Source organism: Hyperoodon ampullatus (assembly GCF_949752795.1).
Source record: "Hyperoodon ampullatus genome assembly, chromosome: 10".
NCBI lineage: Eukaryota > Metazoa > Chordata > Mammalia > Artiodactyla > Ziphiidae > Hyperoodon > Hyperoodon ampullatus.
In genome coordinates, this window is record NC_136923.1 from 102,062,115 (window position 1) to 102,086,761 (window position 24,647).

Consider the following 24,647-nt stretch of genomic DNA (forward strand, 5'->3'; position numbering starts at 1 on the left):
CCGGTCCGGGAAGATCCCACATGCCATGGAGCGGCTGGGCCTGTGAGCCATGGCCACTGAGCCTGCGCGTCCAGACCTGTGCTCCGCAACGGGAGAGGTCACAACAGTGAGAGGCCTGCGTACCGCAAAAAAAAAAAAAAAAAAAAAAGGGCAAAATATCTGAATAAACACTTCACCAGAGAAGATATACAAGTGATTCTAAGCACATTAAAAGATGCTAAATGTCATTATTCATGAGAAAAATATAAATTAAAACTATAATGAGATACCTCTACACACACTGAAATGGCTATAATCAAAAAGACAAACAATACAAAGTGTTGGTGAAGATGTAGAAAAACTAGAACCTTATACATCGCTGGTGGGGAAGTAAAATGGTACAGTCACTTGAGAAACCAGTTTGGCATAAGCTTACCTACAACCCAGCAATTGTACTCCTGGGAACCATCAAAGGGAAAGGAAATCATGTGTCCATGCAAACACTTTGACGTGAAAGTGCATAGTAGCATGACTCAGCCCCAAACTGAAAACAATCTAAATGCCCATCAACTGGCAAATGGATAAACAAAGTGTATATAATACTCCTCAACAAGAATAAAAAGCAAACAGCTGAGACACACTAATAGGATGAACCGCAAAACATTATGCTGAGTGAAACAAGCCAGGTACAAAAGACTACATATACATATACATATACATCCCATTTACATAAGATGTCTAGAAAATACAAATCTATAGTGACAAAAATTAGAACAGGGGTTAACCCCCCCGGGGCTGATGAAAAGCTGCATGTGGGTGATGAAAAGCTGCATGTGGGCACCAGAAAATGTGTGGGGTGATGGAAATGTTCTAAAAGTGGATTGTAGCAATAGCTGAAAAACTATAAATCTGCTAAACAATCCTTGAATTGTATATTTACAGTGCGTAATTTTATGTTCTATAAATTACTCCTCAATAAAACTAAAAAAAAATTTTTTAAGTCCCAGGGAGAAAAAATGGTCACAAATAAGTGACCAGGAATTTAAATGTCTGCAGAATTCGAAACAGGAACACTGGAATCTGTCGGACAATGTTCATGATTCTAAAAGAAAAAGATTTTCACAAAGAAGTTACACCTGGACAAATTACTGTGCAAATGTGGGGACAGAGTAAATGACTTTCAGACACGCAAGGACTCGAGGAAATTGCTTTCCAGGTGTCCTTTCTTAGAAAGGCGTGGGGGGATAAGGCCCCTCAAAACAAGAGAGTAGCACGCACAAAGAACTGGGGCAGTGTGTGGCGAGGCGACAACCAGCATTCACACCCACCTCTGCGTGCCTTCCTGCGTGGCAGAGGCTGGAAAGCCGAACACTGCCTCCTGGCCTTCCTGGGAACTGGGTTCTTGGAGTTAATTAGGCTCCTCCAACGAGGTGCACTCAAGTAAGAGTTGGGATGTGAAGGTGGAGGCCACCCTTGGGCAGTCAGCACGGCACAGGGCCCAGCGGGGTTTCTACAAGTGTTCAGTGTCCAGCTGTCATCAGCTTCATGGGTATCAAGAGACAGCAGCTGTGACAGGGTCTGACCCTCGGGCTGCAGCTACCACAGAAGGTTCTCGAAATGAGCAGCCCCAGCGGTGGTCCCCCGACTCCTTCCCATCCTAATGTGGCAGAAGATTCAGCAGCTTGACAGAGCAGGGCAGCTGTGTGGTTCCGGGGCATTCGTGGAGGCCCAGCCTCTAGCCCACTCCACTCCTCCAGCACTTCCAATAATTTGGAAGTACTCATCTCTATTTTAAATCCCTCTCTGTTTGAAACAGCTGGTGTGGTTTTTGTCTCCTCCAACTGAACCCAACTGATGATATAACACACAGGGAAACACAGGAAGTAGTATACCCGATACAAAAGAGAGGCAAAGGACATTTCCGGGAGTACGGTAAAGAGACACAGGAAGGCCACTCCAGAGCACATGCAGAAAGCAGCCCACCCGGATCGGAGCGGGTCCAAGGCTCTGGGAGAGACCAAAAGATGAAACAGGTAGAAAACCTAATGCATGTGAACATATGCAGGTGAGAGTGGGTTCAGACAATCTGAAGAATGAAGTTTTGTATTTATGAAAAGTACATAGAAAGTAAGCAAACAAAAAAGACTACATAAAAAGCTGGGTAGGAGAGAGAAGAGAATCACAGTTCACTAACTATTTCACCTGTGGGTGGCACTGAGCCAGTCACCGTAACCGAAGGCAGAGCACTGATCCACCCCCCGTGACACGCTAACCATGGAGGCATCTGGGAGATTGGAAGGGCGCCTGTTTTGGTTATTAGGGTGGGGCAGAAGTGGCTAAATCCTCTTATTTCATATCGCATAGTTAAAAAAAAGAGTTTAAAGTGGAAAAAATCAAGACGCAGCAATGTGGGCGTGTTACTTGGAGACAGAGAGGATGTCAGGAACCTGGCTGCCTCTGGGGGAGGAAACGGGAACGCAGGGGCGGGGCAGAGGCATGGGGATTGCTAGGGTATGTTCTCAACCTGGTAGAACTATCTGACCCCTAAGATATGCAGGGAATAAACTTTAGTAAAAAGAAAGATTTTCAAAAGAAAGAATAAAGGAAGAAGAAAAGGAAGTGGCCCAGATTCTCCCATCACTCCGCGGCCGAGACCCTCTGGGTACAGATGGACGTCCCCCCTGCCCCGGGCCCTAGGCCCTGAGCACAGCCCAGGTCGGGCCCACCCATGCAGGCAGCACGTACCGGGCGCTTCCCGCCCCCTCTCCTGTCCGGAAAGGCGGCCAGGTCACTGCAAGCCAAAAGCACAAAAGAGGGAAAAAGTTCAAATAAAACTGTAGCTAGAGTCATAGGAAAAGGTCAGATATAAAAGCAACATTTCAGTATCCTGGGGGTCAAATAAAAAATCATACATTGGTTTTCAGAGAGAAAGAATCTGAAATAAGTTGGAGGCAACCACCAGCAACTGCCTCTATCTAAAAACAGCTGTGAAAATACCAACATTTTGAGCTAAAGGTTAACTAGATTGCCTAAATTCAAATTTGCTTCTGAGGTATCCAAGAGCCATGGTTTCCAGAAATATAGAAAACTAATTTGTTTTTCTTGGAAGTACAGTAGGTCTAAGGAACTCTCAGAGGATTCATATGTCCCTCCATGCTGTCCTCGTGGACCAGTTTCTAGCAATTCTGTTAAACAGTATGGGTGGTGCAGTCCGTGCAAAAGTTTTACAAAGCAACACATCCAGCTCAAAGATTCCATTCAGTCAAATTAATATGTCTTCCTTTAATTTTTAATCTAATGCAGCTGAGAGAACAAAAGAAGAATAAAAGCCATGACCATTGTCTCTGTTAAAATTTATCTTCAGGGTAGAATTGTACCATTTATACAGGCATGACCATTCTCACCACAACAGATAAATCTGCACTTGCCTGAGCGAAATTTCATTCTTCCTGCAATCAAATTGCTACCAGCATGTTTGCGAACACTGTAAATCTGCCCATGTTGATTCTTAAAATGAAAAATACCAAGGGAAACACATAATCCTTTACTCCCTGCCATTCTTAGGAATAAGAAACAACAGACATTTTGTCGAGGCAGAAGAAACTGTCCTTCCCTAGCAGGCCCTGGGTGGAGGGGCTAGGCTCGCCAGCGCCCATGTGTACTGGGTGGGTTACGTAACCGTCCAGGGCTGATGGGCCTGATCTCTCCGTGGAAAACAAGATCTCGATTTTATGCTGTTAGTAATTCACAATTATTAGCAGTTATTTGGGAGGGGGGGAATCCAGATCACATGCAGCTCTCTCCATTCGTGAGTTCCTGTGCCACTTGAGACAACGGGGGGGCTGCGGACTGGCTGGCCAAGCAGAGAGAATTCTGCCCTGCCCAGAGAGCAGGGCTCCAGGGCCCCGGGGATGGGGCAGGGGGGGCCGGAAGGCCAGCTTTGCCCGCCCAGGCTCCCTGCCTGCCTCCATGGCCTCAGGTGTTGTAGACACAGCACAGCAGTTCCTGCCCAAACCCCCTTCCAGCTGTGGGCAGCGGTCACTCAAAACGATCACAGAGGACTAAACCCAGACAGACCTAAGGAGCAGAAGGCTGAGTCAGGCTAAACCAGGGCCAAGGGGAAGAGAGCCAGGGGCATCGGCGACGGGAGTGGATGCAGGAGCTGTGCCTGGAGCTGACTGCGGCCCGCACAGGACGGTCGTGGGCAGAGGACACACGGCAGCCACGAGGAAGCCACGGCAGAGGGATCTGCGCCTCTCTCCACCGTAACTCAGGGACTTCGCTGCTGCCAAAGCAAACCCGTTCAACGTCGGGCTTTTAAAACTGCAAGCGAAGCACGGTTTGTAGAGCAGATCTGAGTGCAAGAGGCAGGAAACACTTGTACGTTAAGGGAGAGATTTGGAAGCCTTTAACATCACCATGCTCTTCTACTGCTCTCAGCTACATCCCCCAATTTCCAGCCCTGGCTGAGACATCGACTCATGAGTTCTTTAGTTTTCTTTGACTCAGTTTCCCTCCAAAAGAAACAGGAATGAAAATCATATGCTTATTTCCACCTCTCAAATTCAGCTATCCAAGAATTCAAGTCTGTTTATTTCAGGTCATTAAATATTCATCAAGTCCAGGAACCAGGTGCTTCAAGGGATTAAAAAAGAAATAAATAAAACAAACACAGGCCCTGCTGTCAAGGAGCTCAGATCTAGAAGGTTAAAAAAAATCCTCAAATGATACCAGAAGGTAAACTCTGGTAAATATCGCAGGAGAACAAGTCAACAGTCCACTCAACAAACAATTCTGTGGATCTGGAATGTGCAGGGCAACGTGTTAGACACAGAAGAAGATCTGCAGACGTCGGCCAGCCCTGCCCCTGACGGTGCAGACGGTGCAGCAGGGACGATGTCGGGCCGGGGGATGTTTCAGGGAGGGAGGAAGAGTGTCTGGTCCCTAAGTGTCCAGAGACAGGAGTCGAGCAGGCTGTGACGGCATGGCCACTCCACGGCCCACCCAGCGGGGGTGACACTGGCCAGCAGAGACGGAGACCCAGAGCTGTGAGCTGAGAGGACCGCCCAGCACCCTGGTGATGGGGGCTTGCGCCCGCCTGCCCACTGCCAAGGGCACGGGTAGGTGGCTCGAGGGCTCGCTGGAAAAGCGGGCACTTGTAGTTTGTCCGGCAGCGAGGGGAGGATCCCTGAGCGTTTGCAGTGTCACAAGTGGAACTTAAAGCAGCAGCGGGAAGACTCAGGACCATCCCGTCCTCCCTGCTGGCCCTTCCTTCCGGCCTGTGAGAAGCGTCCCTTGGGCTGGGGGCTTGGCACGGAGGGGGAGACCACCAGCCAAAGCCGGATGGAGCCGGCTTTCCAGCCCTGCCGCCCAGTGGCTCTGCCATCTCTCCAGGCCACACTCCCAAGCCACAGCCCTTTCGCCACACAGAACTGTGATAAGCTGGTGCCGCCTCGATCTTCAAATGTCCCCAGAACACGGGCTGCAGAGGGCGGGAAGGCTCACTTGTTTGCGCCCTGCCGTGTCCCGAGCACCCAGAAGAGTAGCAGTCGCGTAATAAGTATTTGTTAAATGAACAAACGAAGCTGAGACCGTGAACAATCTTAAATGTCACCTTTAGTCTCTTCCTTTGACAGATGAGGAAACGGTGGCTTGGAGGTGTCCACAGCTTTCCCCGGAGCCAGGGAGCTAATCAGTGAGTTGTAAAACCACAACTACCCCAGGGTCTCCTGAGGCTGAGTGTGAAGCTCTTGGCACTGTCCCACGTTACCCCTGGTTTGCTGCATTTTCAATGCCCTATAATTAAGAGCAATAAAATTAGAAAGCAGCAGTTTACAGATCTCCAAAGAATTTTATTTTGAAAATGTTTAGAACCTCCACGACACAGAATATTAAGGTAACAAAAACCAGTAGGGAGCAGGATAGGAGAAACGTCCTGATTTCAGGCCAGTGAAATGAAAGCAACACTCTCTCTGTGCTTTTACAGCGCCGCTGCTTAGAATTTCTGAGATTACCTCCATTACTTTGCTTTGAAACTGCTCAGGAAACTATAGCAGACATTACTCGTCTACCACGGTTACAGTCTGGCCTTCCCCGCTGGCTCCCCGGAGACCAGTACCTACCCAAGCTTCAAAAATCTTCCCTTGGCACTAAAAGTGTATATATTTTGAAAGGCAACAAATAGAGGCTTGTGTCATCTTTGGAGTGGCTTTTTGGAATCTTCTGCACAGATTTAAAGTCAAAAAGCTGCCTGGGAACCACCTGCAGAGTAAGAAACAAATAACAAATAAGCGATAACCAAGACACTTTTCAAAGAAGACCAGAGATGGGAACCTCCCAATGACACCACTGCTCCAAAATTAGTATTTGTGATCAACAGCTCCACGCCCGGCACTGCTAGAGGCTGGGGGATGCTGGGCCTCGTCCTCAGGGTGCTTACGGTCTTGGGGCGAGGCTGGGTCAGGGACACAACACCATCAGTCCATTGCCATGGTGACGCTCCCCTAGGTATGCAGGTGCTTCAGGCGTGTCCTACAAGGTCCTCTGCTGGGCCAGACTGGTCTCAGCAGAAGCAAGGGCACGTGCAGGGTCTTGAGCACAAAGGAAGAACTTAGAGGCCTGCGTGGCAAGAATGCCAAGTGCCACAGGGACAGGCTTGGTGGGGCCCGAGGGGTGGCCCAGACCAGAGCCCAGCAGGTGCTGCCTGGAAGGTGCATCATGCAACTGAGGGCTTAAACTTTACCCTCTGAGCATTGAGAATCCAAAGATTATAAGGAGATCATAATGACAAAGACTTGACCGTTAAAAGATCATCCCTCAAAAAACAAGTGTTTATGTTTTCAGAACAGTACAAACCACTTGAAATAAAAGAATGTAAAGTAGGACGTGAGGATTGTTGGCGTAGCGTTTAGGAGTGACAGCAGAGAAGCACGTCCAGGCGTCCACGGGACGGAGGGCGTACTTAGTAACCCCACATGGTACTGAGTAAACTACCAGGCACACGTCTACGCCAAAAAAAACCTGGGGAACATGATGTTTCTAAAGACTGTACTAAAACTCAAAATGTACTGAAAGAGTCAACTAATGACTCAATTTCCAATTTAGTGCATAAATGAAATAATAAAAACATGGAGGCTCCCACAAACAGATCATTCCTTCTTCTCAGACCTCCCTCGGTCCCTCCAGCCCACACTGGCCTGTCCATCTGCTGGATTCACAGACACCCTCTAGTGTCTCAGCCCACTGCATGGAACACACTTTCCATGTGTTTACACCTAGACCACCCACTGGGACTGTGAGCTCCTTACGGAATTCTTACACACTTGTACCGCACAGGGCACCTGGCCACATGCCCTGCACATGGGGGCTTGCAAGTGTGGACTGACTCATCAAGTGAGCAACTGGTAAAAGACAGAAAAGGGGATTTGGAAATAATCTGTGCATCTGAGTTAGAGAGATCTCTCACAATTAACTTCATTATATGTTAAGCAGAGCAAATTAAATCCTATCACACTAGTAGGGAAAGACTAAGGGATGTAAGAAAAGCACCATGAAATTCAGTTGTGTTAAAGACACCATGGCTCACAGATGACGGGGGATTTTCTCACAGCTCTCTGTGCCAAGAATATTGTGCTTTCCCTGAAAAAAATGGGCATGCTTTTGTCTTGCAGATACTACAGACTGTGTTGATTAACTGTGTTTCCCTCTTTCCTTTCGCCATTAGGCAGCTACAGCCAAATTTATGCCTCCTTACAGCAATGAGATCAATGTGTATTTCTCTGTTGCACCCTTAGCCCAGCTTTGTCATTTTCCTATTCTTATCTTCCCTTTCCCTTTTCTCCCTCGGATTTTCGTTTTATTTAGATATATCTATACCTACAGAAGTCACTCTCTCCCAGACTTTGTAGAACTGTGTTATGAATAAATCTAAATTATCAAATAATTAAGCAAAGGATGCTTTAGTGCCCTCACAATTTACTCTGCCTTAAGTAATAGAGGTTTCCAAATCAAGGCAGCTAACCCTTAGCTAAGCTGACTTTCAATCAAACCTACACAGAATGGCTTCCCCATCACCCCACAAAACATCTGGAGGGTGACATGACCAGGTGCACATCTGGTGCCCGTCTTACTTTTCTCCTTCCCTCGGCTCCTTGACTCTGCACAACAGCCGTCTCCTCGGTGGGTCGCCGGCGCCTGTCAGCTCTGCTTCCTCGAGTCTCCAGAATCTATTTCCTCCCTGGAATTTCTACTGCCGCGGATATAATTCATCCTCTCGCATCCTCTCCTAGGCTACTGTAAGATGCTCCAGCCAACTCACCGCCTCCCATCCCTGCTCCATGCAATCTATCTTTCAGTCCAGAAGTGGAGGGTTTGTGCCTAAATACATCCACCCATCCACGCATTTGGTAAATACCTACAGGGCACCTACTAACAGCGAGGTGTGTGTGAAGCACGGTGACAAAGAGATAAAGAAACAACAGCTCGGGAACAGTGTGGAGGCAGAGCAAGACACCGACCACAGCCCGGATGACGCCGAGCGCTAGGAACGCTGGTCAGAGCCCAAGCGGCGCTTTCCGGATTCCTGGGAGCAGGGGGTGTCCGAGGGCGAGAGCAGGGGCCGGTCACCCTGATCTCAGCACAATTTGTTTGGAAACCCCCAGCGTCCCTGTTCCCACCTGTGCCTCCTGATCTAGGCCCCGGTCTACCTTCCCAATCATGCCCAGCTCTCAGTCCTACGCCTGCTCCTCAAGGACACCAAGCAACCAGGCCCGTGGCCGGAGTCGAATCGTCCCCATGCCATCGCACCCACCTCTGCCTGCTGAAAACCCTACTTAGCATGTCTTCAATATTCTGTAATACTGCAACCGCTAACAAGGACGAATTAACTATGGTTCCTACCCTCTAGGAGGTTCGAGTCTTGGGAAGAAACTGGGAAGCTGAATAACCATCAGACAGATTCCAAACAGATTCTATATACAGTGGATTCCAAGGCAAAACTATTAAGCAGGTACAGCATTATCCTTCTCTTGGCTTCTCTTAATTCTCAGAAAAATCTAGCAGGAATAGTAGCTCATATTAGCCCGATACCACGGAGACAGATGTTGTCCACAGCCCCAAATACAGGGTCAGGGCTCCAGGGATAAAAAGTCTCCACTGGCCATTTCTCCATGGATTATAAAGGTAAACAGTGCGCTCAAAATCCCAAATCCTTATGATAGTTCAAGAACCATCATACTGACTTACTTGAGAATTAAATACGAAGCAGAACATGTTTCCTGGAGACGGGAATAATTGAATTTTCATGAAATGTAATGCAATGTTTGTTCATTCTATGTAAACATATACAGATTGCAAGTAAGGCTAGATTAATTCCTTCAAAGCACAATGGATTTCCACAAACATAATGAAGCTGCCTGTGGTAATAAAGACTAAGAAGTCAACATTTGAAGACTTTTTCATTTATTTCACTATACATGAAGTGGCAGGATAAAAATGAGATGAAAGCACAAGACTTTTATATGTAAATTAACCCAAAAGTAACTTTCCTAGGAAATATACAAAAAGCTCAGAATGAAAGTAAACTCTGTATGCAGATCTAGGAACGAGCAGTGACCCAGAAAGTGTTGACAGCACCTCCAATCACATCGAAAATATGACGTTACTGCCTGGGGAGCAAAGCTCCTCCCACATCCTTCCTGGAGGGAAGGTAGGCAAACAAAGCAGACAATGAGGGGAGGATCTCAACTACCATCATGGAGAATCTCTGAGAGTTTCCCAAAAAAGCACAGAAATAATGAAACAGGTTGCACAAGAAGATCCACGTAGTGACTGCACGTAGGGGTGGACTGGAGATCCCGGATGCAAGGGGACCAGCTCAGGAAAAGGACGTCCCAGGAGCCCAACGTGCTGACCTCTGAACAGACTCTTCCTCTCGCTTCTGCAGGAGTCGGCCCTACGCTCCGCAGGCCAAATCCGGACCCACTCCCTCTGTTTGTGCATGGCCCGCAGGCTAAGGATGAATGCTACATTTTTTTTTTTTTTTAATGCGGTACGCGGGCCTCTCACTGTTGTGGCCTCTCCCGTTGCGGAGCACAGGCTCTGGACGCGCAGGCTCAGTGGCCATGGCTCACGGGCCCAGCCGCTCCGCGGCATGTGGGATCTTCCCGGACCGGGACACGAACCCGTGTCCCCTGCATCGGCAGGCGGACTCTCAACCATTGTGCCACCAGGGAAGCCCGAATGCTACATTTTTAAATGGTTGAGAAGTATTGAAGGAAGAATACCATATAGTGAGACATGAAAATTACATGAAATGTCCAGCGTCCATTACATAAAGCTTGACTGGAATGCGGCCACACGGGTTTGTTTACCTCTGTCTGCGGCTGTTCCCACACTGCGATGGCAGCGTCCAGTCACCGCAACAGGGACCAGGTGGCCGGCCCAGCCTGCCGCGTTTCCCCTCTGGTCCCTCGCAAAGCAGGTCTGCCGACTCCCGCTCCCTTCCACCCCGACTCTCACTCACTCTTCCCACCTCAGATTAGGGGGCTTTTCTGAAGATTCCCCCACCCAACGTGGCCCTTGATGCCACCCCCTGCTGATCCCCCAGCATAGCCATACCCCTCCGCAGGGTGGGCGTCCTTCCACGTGGTCACTGCACACGGACCTGTGCACACACCCCAGCTGACTGCCAGCTCCTCGAGGGCAGGGACCGCGTCTGGTTTCACATCTCCATCATTGCTGGGTACCAGGTGCTCAGCAAATACCAAATGAGTGAATGAACGAATGATGAATGAATGAACGGAAACCTGAGCCACGCGAAAACCCTCCTCTTACGCCAACAAATAACAGCGAATTCAATAAATAAAGGAACCCCAGGAGATGTTTCTTCTTCTGAAACCTTATATTCCTCGGTCTTTCTCTTCTTTCTCTGTGATGATTTCCTTACACTATCTTAATCTCATGACTTTTACCAACACTGATGACTCCAAAATCTCCTCCAAAGCTCTCCTACACTTCCCAATCTCACATGTCCAACTATCTCCTAGGTATTTCCACCTGGTGTCTTACAGGCACTTCAGACCTAAGAGGTCCACAGCTTGGTTGCACTCTCCACCCCCTTCTCTGTCTCCAGCTCAGGAAATGGCATCAGAGTCATTGAGGCTAAACTCGCATCACCCTCAGCACCTCCCTGGGCTCGCCCTCACCCCCATCCAATCCACACACCAGATACAGCTGCTCCACCCCAGAGGCATCCTTGGGGTCCACCTTCGCTTCTCCCACTCCATCACCACTGCTGAAATTCAGGCCATCATTTTCTCATCTGGATTCTATCAGCTTCTACCTTGCCTTCCTATCACCAATTCTTGACTGTTCTGGAATTCTTTTACAAAATAACTAAACTAAACTAAACCTGGTCACACTGTTTCCCTACTTAAAAATCTCTGCTGGGAAAAAAGTGAGCAGAAAATATGAGGGTTGTTCATAGCAAAGGACATAAAAATGTCTCTTAAACACATAAAAAAAAGAAAATACAAATTAAAAAACACACAAAAATAATTTTAAAATAATAAAAGAAAATACATTCAAAATGACTTCTAGATACAGTTTTCGTCTGTCAGGTTAGCAAAGGTCCCAACGCTAGATCACACACATGTGGCAGGGCATGAGGCAAACGCTCTCACACATCACAGGTGGGGATGGCAATGGACGGCCTGACCCCATCAGGGCTTCTTCATAGGTACGATGTCTATACAAGGTATAAATGTATATACTCTGCGACCTAAGTCCACTTTTAGAAACGAATTCCATAGAGAGACCTGCACATGAAATGTGACATGTACACAGCTATTCACTGAAACATTGTTGTTAATAGTAAAAGATTGGAAACGACAAAAAATGCCTATCAGCTCAGGACTCATTAAATACATTATGGTTCATACATGTGATGCACAACCAGGCAGCTGTGAATATGAGTGAGTATGCTCTCCAACATACAAAGACCTCTAGAAGTACACTGAAGTGAAAAAAAAAGATGTAAAATAATCTAGTAGAGTATACCACTTTTATTAAGAAGGAAGGAAAAGAACATATATTTGTATTTGCATTAAAAACTGGAAGGATCTGGGAATTCCCTGGTGGTCCAGCGGTTAGGACTCGGCACTTTCACTGCTGAGGGCCTGGGTTCAATGCCTGGTCAGGGACTGAGATCCCACAGGCCATGCGGCACGGCCAAAAAAAGAAAAAGAAAAAGAAATTGGAAGCATCCAAAAAGAAAAAACAACAAAAGCAAAATGAGTGAAAGGAGAGTACACACACACACACACACACGCATACTCGTGAATCAGTTACTTGGAAATAAATTCACATCGTACATGGACGGCCGTCTTCTTCTGCCCTCCACCCCTCACCCTCCCAAAGAAGCCCTGCTGGCTGTGGCAGCCACAGTATGAAGCCCACACTCCCTAACGTTGCAAGCAAAGCCCGTCACCCTCCAGGCCCCTCAGGACCCACGCCCACACCTTCTCCCCCAGTCACACGGAAGTCCTGTCCGCAGGCATTCATTCCACATCCTTTAGAGGCCCTCTGACCTGCTGTGCCCTCTGCCTAGAAGGTCCTACCCCTTCCCTTGCCCTGGCAGAGTCCTCGGCGTCCTTCAACATCAAAGTCAGACAACAGCTCTGCGGGGCCGGTCTCCTGGGACGGCCTCCCCAATGGCACTGGCTGCCGAGCCCCGTGCCCCCAGCCTGTTAACCCACCTGGTTCTGGGCCCTGTGTGTGACTGGACCCCTCATTAGACCATCAGCTCCTCGGAGGCAGGAGCTCCTCCTTATTCATCTTCACCTGCCCGGCATCTACCTTTCCAACAAATGCTCCCGGCCTCCCTCGCCCTCCCCTCAGTAAACAAGTGAGAATGTTTTGCCCTCCAGGGTAACAAGCGCCTTCACCTGACGAGCTGCCCTTGTCTGAATAAGGTCCTGACGGCAGACAGCATTAGCCGTCACGAGCGGGTCCGTGCCCTCGATCGCACCTGCCGCGCACACCTACAGCCACCTCAGCAAAGGATCCCAGCTCCTCGTGTGCAGGACAAGGGTATTGGACTACACGAGCCGTCTGCATTCTTTTCAAGCCACAGAACGCTGTGAGGGTCCAGTGGGAACTACAATTACGCTCCTTTCAGAACCCCCGCCTCCCAAATGCCCCTACACAAATAGATGCAAGAGCTGACACGTAATTTCAGGAGATCCACAGAGCGAATGACATCTGAAATCACTTCCAACTTCAACACTCTCCAAAGGATGGAAGGGTTAAAGTGAGGGGAGAAAGGATCTAACACTCTGATCATTTACTGAGCACCGGGCACTCGGCTAAGCACATTATATGCATTAATTCATTTATTCTCCATCCCAAACCAGTGAGGTACACACTATTATTCTCACTTTATAGATTAGGTGCTGGGATGCAGGGACGTTACGTGATAAATGTACTGTCAGGGAAGGTATATCTTTCTGGCTTAAGGCTCCCAGTACTTTCCGTAGGGACATTCGCATCCTCCCCACGGTGGTCAAGGGAGCCGTCAGCCATAGCCAGTAAGCACCAGAGGAGCGAGTCTGCTCTGGCCCCCAGCCGCTCCCCACGTCGCTATTCCAGGCACCAGCAAGATAGGACACAGAAGGTAAGTGCAACGAACAAGGAGCTCCAGCGCCCAGGCCCCTCCACAGCTGGCAGGGAAGTAAACAACCAGCCACGGACAAGGAGGAATGGCTTGGATTAAGGGAACCACTGAAAGAGTCCCAAACCCAAAGAAAGGGAGCAGCAGCACAAAGACCTTTTCAGGTCTGGTCCCTTGGAGGCCACACAACCGAGGCAGACCCCTTGTCAACCTCGCCGGGAGGCAGACACACTCGGGCTCAGAGAGGACCCAGGGGAGGCCCGTCAAGGAGGGCCAGAGCCACAGTCCAGAGCAGGCAAGAGCCATCCTCACCGCGTGCATCTCACCCAGGAGGGAATTCAGGTTTCGGAGGGCTGGGAGCCTACACCATCCAGAAGAGCTCGCTTTGCAGCAGGAATAAAATGGTGCTTCTTCACCCTCGGAGGTGGTCTGCCTCCTCTTAAGAAAAAGCCTGCCTGATGAGAAAGGAGGTATGCTGGTTACCTAGGTAACTGAAAGTACAGAAGGGGGCGGGGCTTGTGGAATCCCCTGGGTCTCTGGAGGGCGTACGGTGGGTCCCAGTTAAGCCCGGGAGAGCTGCACCCAGAACCCTCTGCCCCCGAGTGCGTGCCCTCTTCATGAAGCTGAGGACGAGGCCCCAGGCACACAGAGCCTGGTGGGAGCTCCTAGACCCACTCCGTCCGGCCCCTCCCTCCTCCACGGCCTCGTCACACTCAGTCTAGACTGTTCACCTGGTCTCCTGCCTTTGAACTTGCATTTGTTCGACTCACTCTCAACAGTGATTCAATCTCCCAATCGCGTGCTACGACCTGAAGGGTGAGGTTTAAGGTCTTTATGTTGCCGCCCGTGCCCTTCCAGACCTGACGGCTGTGGAGGAGCTTAGCAGCCTCCTCTACCTGATTCCCAGGCCCCAGGTTTTCCCCGAGCTCGTACCAGTCGGTCTTTCCAGAACATGCAGTGCTGCCTCCCACTCTGTGTGTCCTGCACAAGCCACGCTCTTTGCCGGGAACGACCCCTCTTCCCCCGTCACAAAACCTGCCCCCCTTCACCGCTCAGCTCAAGCACGACGACCCCGGTGAGGCCTTGCCCATCTCTCGAGGAACCAACAACTCCTCCTCCAACTGTCATCGCAGCCTCACGGACACAGCACATGACCTGCCGTCCCCAACAGTGGACCGTGAGCCCCTCAAAGGCAAAAAACGACCTCTGTATCTGCAGCACTTCGCGTGGTGCCTGCCAGGCAGATACTTCATAAACGTCTGTTGAAGGAATGGACGGAGACAGGAGAGGCTGATTTAATAAATGGACGCATCAAACAATGGATTTTGAGAGCTTTCCCTTCCTAATGCCTTCAAAGCCCACAAACCCTCAATTTCCAGGACTCTGTAGACAAATAGCCTAAAATATCAAATAAATGTTCTAAATTACGTATGCTGATACCAGCTGCTTCCCTTTACATTGAAGGCACTCCTCAAGGTAAAATTTAAGAATATCTCACTAGGCTTCATCATTACTGCCCCAAACTACACTTCTATTAGCCTCCCAGTCTACCATCAACCCCAGCAGCCAACAGACGAGCCTTTCCCCAGGTGTCCCTCTCAGGATGTGCTCCACAAAAGGGACCTTTTCATAGAGCGATTCCGTGTCCTGTGGCTCTGGGAAATCTGCTCGCTCGCCCCAACTGAGAGATAGAGAGAGACATACAGGACCTTTCCAACTCACTCTTTTCCACACTTAGTTGAATATCAAATCTTCTTTTTCCTTTGAAAAACCTAATAATACCCCGTGTTCTATGTCATACACTTTGAGAAATGCTGCCCTTGGCCAGTTCCTGAATTATGTCCATTAAAAAACACAATCTGAAAATCTGACCTAACTTTTGTCTAATGACATCACTTCATTTTATCCACGGACATAACAACTTGGCCGTTTCATGAAGACATTGCTTCCAGCCTAAAATGCAGAAACGAATCTTGAAAAAAATAACTTAGCAGATTGTGTTTATCCCCATGGTACCATAAATAATTCCTAAACTTCTAAATTGCCTCTTTGCAAGGGAGAAAATAAAACTGAAGCACTGAGCAGCACATCACTACCTGCCTTCAAAGCTGCAGTGATCCCATGAAGCAAGAGTTTCATAAATAGTTTAAATAAAATTCAATTATATGAACAGCGTTTTTTATCTTTTTAATAGTCTCGGAGAGTTTCTTTAAGGGGTGTGGGGAAGAAACCTGATTAACCAACCATAGATACCAAAGTCCAGCTGCTGTGCAATTTTCCATGTGGTGCTATAAAACAAACCAAAATCCCCTGAGGGCTGTATTAATACTACACATCTCTGGCTTGTTTAAGAGGCCAAATCATGGGATCTGAGAGCTAAAAGGAAATCTGGATGTTATATCATCTAAGACCCTTATTTTATAGATGAAGAAACTGAGACCCTCAGGACTTGCCCGAGATCTCCAGCACTGCGTGGCAGGGCCTGGCTGTAGGCAGATCTTCTCTCCGAGGGCCTCCTGGATCTTCTTCCTGTTACCTTAGGAGCTGCACTGAGCAGCTAAGGACAGACAGGCCAAGGGTTGGCCTGGGAAACTAGGATATTTCCCTCCACATTTACTGTTTAGATGAGCCTGGAGAAAGAACAGTACACATTGGATGAGGAAATGGGGGTCCACCCAGTCATGTGCTCATCATTCATTTTATAATATATATATTGAGTGCTGACTGTGTGCTAGGCATTGTTCTAGGAACTGGGAATACAACAGTGGTCAAAACCAAAAAAGCGGGGCTTCCCTGGTGGCACAGTGGTTGAGAGTCCGCCTGACGATGCAGGGGACATGGGTTCGTGCCCCAGTCCGGGAGGATCCCACATGCCGCGGAGGGGCTGGGCCCGTGAGCCATGGCCGCTGAGCCTGCGTGTCCGGAGCCCGTGCTCCGCAACGGGAGAGGCCACAGCAGTGAGAGGCCCACATACCGCAAAAAAAAAAAAAAAAAAAAAAAAAAAAAGTCCCTGCTCTCATGAAGCTTACATTCTAGTGATTCCAGAGTTTTCTACCTGAGACTGATTAAAGACAGACACCTGGAACTAAACCTTTAAACAGGTTATAGTGAGAACATGTTTGCACACGCACACATGCACACACATGATCTTCCATATGTCAGAAGCATGTCCAAAAACTCCCACAAGGGGGACTTTCCAGATAAATCCCACCCCCAATCCCTGTCTGATTTAGGAAACCATCACCACACACATCAAAATACTGGGAATCTATTTCAATAGCTTCTCTAGGGAGGGAGGAAAGTAGAAAAAGTCTAACTCTTTTTCAATCCTTCTCACTAAGCTAGAAAGGGAGATGGTGAGGAAAAGCAAGAGAGAAATAAGTGAATTCTGTGTCATGGTACTGGAGGAGAGATGCTTAAGCACACTGTGAGCCCCAGGAAAGCTGAAAGAATATGCAAGACAGCCACAATGTACATCTTACCAGCCAGCTACTGTGGATGGACAAACCACCACAAATCTCAGCAACCACACAGCTGTGGGCCAGGGCTTCAGCTGGTCCAGACTGGGCTGGCCTTAGGGCTCCAGGGTTGGTTCAGGTCCACTCCACCTGCTTCTTACTGTTCTAGAACCAGCAGGCTGTGCATGTTCATCTCATGACAAAGGCAGAAGCAAAAGAGGGCAAAAGCAACTGCCAAGGACTTTCGAGCCTTTTTTCCTTTATCTGCTAATATCCCTTTAGCCAAAGCAGTCAGGTGGCCAAGCCAAAAATCAACCGGGCAGAGAAAGAAGGGTCCTCCTCCCACAGTGGAAAGTGCTTCAAAGTCAGGGGGCAAAGTGCATGGATACAGGGTGCGGGGGTGGCACGGGAATAGTAATAGAGTCTGATGAAAGACATGACCATTTGCAACAATCCAAACTTGCCAAATTTCCATTTCTTTCTAATCTGAACCTTTTATTTGGAAACTCACAAACTAGTTCAACAGCTTCAAAATGTCAAAAGCTAATAGCTAATATTTGGATTGTATTATTATTATTATTATTATTATTATTATTATTAGGGTTACTGCTTCAGGAATGAGGAGATGATAGGAAAAAAGAAAACAGTTGAAAATGGAAAATTAAGTCCACATTGATGGGGGAAGGACAATTGCTTTATATCAGCTAAATATCCAAGACCTTAGACAATGACAATAAGACACGGGACAGAATCTCGGCTTTCCAGAAGTCTCCCACGTACAGAAATGATGCCACAGACAGTATGTCACCCATGGCACAGCTATCAAAACATCAGAAATATGTACACGTACCGCAGCTTGAAGCAAGTTACCAAAATCTTTGCTCTTATTACAGTAGCGGAAATACTGGAGGGGATGGCATGGCTTCTAAGCAGGATCAGAAAGAACTACAAAATACACCAGGAGACAAATCCAATTCTGTGCAACAGTATAACTGAGTCCCCAAGCAAGCTCCACATTGCCTTTCCCAGTCAAACAAGAGCATCCCAGAGTCTGCCTTCCCAGCCCCAGGAACTGCCACAGAGGGTGGGGCCAGACTCAACAGAACATTAGGAGAGAGAGGGGAGATGTTTGAAAGTCATTAAATATGCAGAATCCCCACGCTGAAAATATGAATGATACAGCAATCACATCAGAGACTTGAACCACTAGAGTCAAGCATGACAAGCAGAAGGGTTATCTTTACAGAACTTGTCAACTTACACCCACTCGCATTCCCTGACAAAGTGACTTTTTGGGAGAATGATGTTATATAAAGAAACCTAAAGCTACTCAAGTAAGAAATATAGATATTCCATTCAAGAAAGAGCAACTTAAAGAAGAAAAGCCACAAACCTGGAGAATACGATTTTAATATATAAAAATGACAAAAGATTAGTGTTCAAAATAGATGATGAATTCCTACCAATCAATTAAAAAGAGACAAAGAGATGGGCTTCCCTGGTGGCGCAGTGGTTATGAATCCGCCTGCCAAGGCAGGGGACACAGGTTCGAGACCTGGTCCGGGAAGATCCCACATGCCGTGGAGCAGCTAAGCCCATGAGCCACAACTGCTGAGCCTGCGCTCTAGAGCCCGCGAGCCACAACTACTGAAGCCCGCGCGCCTAGAGCCCGTGCTCCACAGCAAGAGAAGCCACCGCAGTGAGAAGCCCATGAACCACAACGAAGAGTAGCCCCCGCTCGCCACAACTAGAGGAAGCGCGCGCGCAGCAACGGAGATCCAGCTCAGCCAAAAGTAAATAAATTAATGAATTAACTAATTTAAAAAAAGAAAGACAAAGAGAAAAATGAGCCCTACCCCAAAATGAGCAAAAGAAAAGCTGCATGTGTCAAATAAATTTACAAAAAATGTGATCAACCTCAACAGCAATCAGCTAAATGTAAACGAAACCTCAGCGACAGACAACTCTAAACTCACCAAAGAAACTGACCAAAGTCAAGCGTCCACGGAGAGGATGTAGAGCAGCAAGAACGTCCATGCAAAGGCTCAAGGCAGAGCGAACTGGCCCAGCTGCTTTGGGAAACAGCCTGGTGACACCAACAAAGCTGAAGCTGCTCTGAAGTGCTGACTTAGCAACTCCACAGCCAAATAAAATACACCTCAGAGACACTCTCACTCCTGTACGTACAAGATGCACAAAAGTGTGCACGAGTAGCATTTGTTAGCAGCAAACAAAAAAAAGGGGTAAACGGCGAAGTGTCCATTAAAGAATGGATGAATAAACTGCAGCATATTCACCCAGTAGAATTTAAGCAGTGAAAAATGAACGAACTAAAACTCTACACATGACAACAGAGATGAACTTCATAGCACTGCATGGAAAACCAAAGTCATGAAAGGATGGGTAGCATGATTCCATTTGTTAAAGCATAAAAGCTGGTGAAAGTTAGCTTGTTTTACAATATGCATAGAAAAACTATAATGAAAATCAAGGTAACAACACAAAATTCAGAACAGTGATTGCTCATAGGAGTGGGGGGAAGGGAAGGTACTAACAGGGAGGGACACAGGGGACTTCAACTATATCACGTCCTACCTCTTCAGCTGGGTGGGGGACACTGGACTGATCTATATGGTAAAGGACTGGAAGACAGACAGAGACAGAGACGGGCATATAAAGTATCAGCATGAAGTATTTCAATGAAGAAAAATTTTAAGGAAAAAAATTATTTTTTAATTAGGGAGACTTAGGCATGTTACGGCCAAGAGTAAAGCATGAATACAGGAAGAACAAAGTTGGACTAACACTTCCCAATTTCTAAACTTACTACAAAGCTACAGAAATCAAAACAGTGTGGACATGAGGACAAGAACATAGAACAACGGAATAGAATTGAGTCCAGAAATAAACCCAAACGTGATTTTCGACAGAGGTGCCAAGATCATTCAGTGGTGCCATCAGTTGGTCCTCCAGTGGTGTAACTGATGGACAGAGCTCCCTCTTCACATATCCCAGAGCCTCATCTCATGAATGGCACGTAAGCTCATGCTCTAATTACACAGCCTCATCTTCCCTGCCTCACTCCAAGTTTTACAGGGAGAAGTCACGTCTTACCATTTTTTGTATCTTCCTCTTTGTCTAGCACAGTGCCTTATATGCAGACAAGATGCTAAGTGTAGGAGTGGCATGTCTGCTTGTATACAGTGCTGGTACAGTCTTGGTCTGTGCCATCTGGAAGTTCACCAACTTAGATCAGTAACACTGAGTGATATAAGTGTGTGTAGAGACTTCCACCAAAGAGGGATAGACTGCAAATAGATTTATTCTTAGATAGGAAAAGCAGCATTAGGTATGCCAACTGGGCATCCAAGCAAAGACAAAGTACACAAGCCTTTACAAATAGGAACTGAACTTCTTCTAGGGTGCATGCTTCATGTGTGCCTATCACCAGTATTCCACCCTGAGTGCAACCAGGACGAGGGCTTGGCACACTCCTCCCCAGTCCCTCCCCTCCCCACTCTGCCCACCGTGCCTCTGTTACTAATATGGACCACATGGCACCCTAATCATTCATGTATACATCTCTGTGCACTGCGCTGGTCTCAAAGGCAAGGACAATGCTTATTTGCTTTTCTATAGCCTTAGAAGTAATTCAAGAAATATTTGACAAACAAATGAACAAAAGAATGATTATTTAAAACTAGAAACTGTTCACGTATGTATTTACAAGGTTTTCCCCAAAGAGTCAAGTTTTAAATTTTAATGAAGAGGTAAAGAAGGCAATTCCGTTTTTAAAGTTATTTTCCACTATGGAGACTTTTCTGCTTCCTGGCCCAGGTATAATCTTCTAAATTTCACAGGGGCTCAATAAACGGTAAATTCCTTCCAGGCATGATTACAGCCCATAGTCACCTGGTGATGGTTTCAGATGTTCCTGCTCCGTATTCTACCTGCGAAGACAGCAGCCTGAGTCAGCCTAATGGGAAAGAAGTGTGTCGTATTTGGAGATGTGACTCACTACTGTCCTCAAGGGAAAAACAATCAGATCATCATGACAGCAGTCGCCACCCAGGTCACAACTGCCAAATCTAAGCAGTCAGAAAGCAATGGCGGGAATTCCCTGGTAGCTCAGTGGTTAAGAATGCTCCTGCCAATGCAGGGGACACAGGTTCGATCCCTGGTCCAGGAAGATCCCACATGCTGCAGAGCAACTGGGCCCATGTGCCACAACTACCAAGCCCGTGTGCCACAAGTACTGAAGCCCGCATGCCTAGAGCCCATGCTCTGCAACAAGGGAAGCCACCGCAATGAGAAGACCATGCAATGCAACAGAGTAGCCCCCGCTCGCCGCAACTAGAGAAAGCCCACGTGCAGCAACGAAGACCCAACACAGCCAAAAATAAAATAAATAAATAAATTTACTTTAAAAAAAAAAAAAGAAAGAAAGAAAGCAGTGGTGAAGGCACTAGAACTTAAAGAAGAAGAAACAAAATTCTCTAAGCTATCCGGAACAGCCTTACCTTATTCTGTGCGCAAAAACACACACATGCCATAGTCAACTTAAATGTGTAATAAAGTGTTTTCATTGCCTGTTCAAATTAGGAATCTAATCTCATGCTTTTAATTAAATGCACTCGATCACAGAGATACTACACACGGGGGATGAGCCCCTCTGCAGGAGTAACGAATAACTACACAACAGAGTTTTGTTTGCTTTTGTATCATTTGGTTCCAGCTCTTCATTCTACGTTAGGCAGAATCATTTATTTGAAAGGAATTTCTAGCCACTTCAAAATCATGCAATTTACTGTTCAGGTAGCAGAACACAGTAGTTGATTATTGTCGGAAAGATCTGGGCAAGTGGCGCTGCCAGCCATTCGAGCCTGATCACCTTTCTGAGGCTCTGTAAGATGGGGTTAATAACAGCATCCACCCAGAGCCCTGTTGTCAAGGTTAAATGAAAGAAAGCCTCTAGGGCATTTAGTGAGAGGCTGGCACACAGTCAGGGCTCCACTGACGTCTGCTACTCGGTTGTCGGTTGTCATGTCAGCGTTTAGCTGAACCTCTGAAGGGCCATACAGATGGAGAATTGTAACCATCAATTTTAGCATTTCTTGGAAGTCCTATTTTCAAAGGCAGGGGAGGGGAGGAGAGAGGAGGGGAACACGTACAGGAGGAAAGCCAGCAAGAGTGGCAAACGGAACGGAGGCACGACGTGCCCAGAGCCAGGCGTCCGCCACACCGTGGGAACGCAGAAAACAGGGGGTCAGCCGCACTTGCAAATGCTGTCTGTGGTTAGCGACCACCAGGCACACAGTGCAAGCATGTTAACTACAGGAGTCAAAACACATTCGAGTCTGAGAACACGGAGCACAACTCTGTCATAATAACTTCAACTTCAAATAGCAAAGCCCACACAGAAATTATTGTATAAAATCATTTCTTCTTCCTTTTCTTTAGTCTCTCTCTCTCTTGCAAGGTATTGAATTTAAATTTTATGTGTACCATTTCCCAACAAATGAAAGCACATCCCACCACCACGGTGAATCTCTCAGACACATTTGCATCTTGGGTGTCTTCTTTTTTTTCTATTTTTTTCCACTTTGCCATTTCCTCCAAGAATCACCTGACATGGCTGATCTAATTGTAGAACAGCAGTCTCATTAATGTGTAATAATGACTTGGAAACCTGTTTCAGAGACTGTATTCAGCCAATTACTGTGTGAATAAACCTCATAAAAACCCATCAAGGATACTGGAAACATACAAGGAAGCACGATTCCAAGTGGCAACTCATATGTGACTCACCCTCCCCCCGATTTGCTTTCTGAGTTCTGGCCCCTGACACCATGTGCTCCTGGGAGGAAACCTAGGATTCCTGCAAACCTTTTGTCTAAAAAACAAAGCAAAACAAATAAAAACACCACAGAAGTATTTGAAGTTAGTTCCTACTCAAGAGGAGATTAAAGCTTACCTATTTGCTCCCAGTATTTTGTGTTTTCTATTAAAATACGTATATATCTCTTTTATTTTCCTGTTTCCTACCACTCTCAATTTTCTTTCTCCCTCTAAAATCATTCACTCAATCCAGAATCATGGATACTAAAATGACCAGGACCAAAGAGGTAACCTAGTTCCAACTGGCTAGAAATTGTTTCTATGACGTGCAGGACAGGCTCTGTTTAAATATTTTCAACTAAGGGGGCTCTCTGTTAATAAATGGCTCTCACCATTTGAAAACAATGTTTAATAACATCAGAGATTAATTTTTACTGAAACAGTTTTACTACGTGCCAGGCCCTGTGCTAAGCACGTCACGTGCATCACCTCCACTAACCCTCACAAAGAAACCTGGAGGGCGGTATCGCTGTGCTCAGTTAACTATGAGAGAACCGAGACTGGCGAGGTTCAGCAATCTGCCTGAAGACACACAGCTGTCAACTGACAGAACACATGCTGCTTCAGACACGCAAGCCCGGGCCTCCCAGCTTTTACTCACAGGCCCTCGTTTGCGACCTCTCTGCTCACTCTTCTCCAGGACAGACCTTCAAATATTGGAAAACCATCCAAGGAGCATGTGGTACTGTGCTGGGCCAGCTCTCCCGCAAGCCTTGCTTGGCCGAGTGGAGAGGAATCTGTGAGCTGGCTGGTCCGGGCCCCTGGGGAAGAGGGGGCGGGGAGGCCAGGCCCCAGGTGTCCCAGCCCAGGCAGCACCAGCTCCTGCGTTCACAGCCGCCCCATCTCCCATCTCCCTCCAGCCGCGTTCTCTAACCCCACGACCTTACCCATGGTCCATCCGCAGCTCTGAGTCACCAGGAGGGACCGCTGCCCTCCGGTCTATGGTGGGAGGCCCGTGACCAGCCCTGAATCAGAGCCACCAACCTCCCAGACCACAGAGCGCGTGTCCTTCTCCAGGAGGGAGGAGAGGGGGCAGTGTGGAGCCGGCGCATCGGGTCCCCTCTGCCTGCTGCTCAGGCAGTGACCCCTCGCCACATGCCCAGTCTCAGCCAGCTTCCCATGGAGGATGTACACTCTGAACAAGTTTTTTTAAATTTAAATTCAGATAGTGACTTTAAAAAAAAAACCTCAGAGCTCTGAAATTAAGTTTAGAGATAATCTTTTTTTTTTTGGCTGCACTGCACGGCTTGTGGGATCCTAGTTCCTGGACCAGGGATCGAACCCGGGCCCTCGGCAGCATGGAGTCCTAACTGCTGGACCGTGAGGGAATTCCTAGAAATAATCATTATTATTAAGCAATGGTCCTGCAGAGGAGAGCTGGAAAGATCCTTCTCGAGTTCTTACAGGACGGGGAGAATGTCACCAGAGCCCCCATTTTCCTCCCTCCCCCCCAGTCAGGGAGCACTGCCAACGCTGAGGGTGGCAAACCACCAAACATCACAGGCCAAAGTATTTTTATATTGTGTTTTTAGCATGTTTATGAAATACCTGCCGAATTTGGTTCCAAATGCAGTAGGAACAAAAAAAGGGATTATATGTTGGCTTTGTTCTTAAATAGTTTGGAAGACAAACCACTCTCCTGG

At 47.5% G+C, this 24,647-nt stretch overlaps 1 protein-coding gene across 3 annotated transcripts in view; it reads right to left on the minus strand.

The window, feature by feature from the left end:
* The window catches only part of FARS2 (phenylalanyl-tRNA synthetase 2, mitochondrial), a 310,218-nt gene that overhangs the window by 242,582 nt on the left and 42,989 nt on the right, over positions 1–24,647 (minus strand). The window lies entirely within an intron of this gene.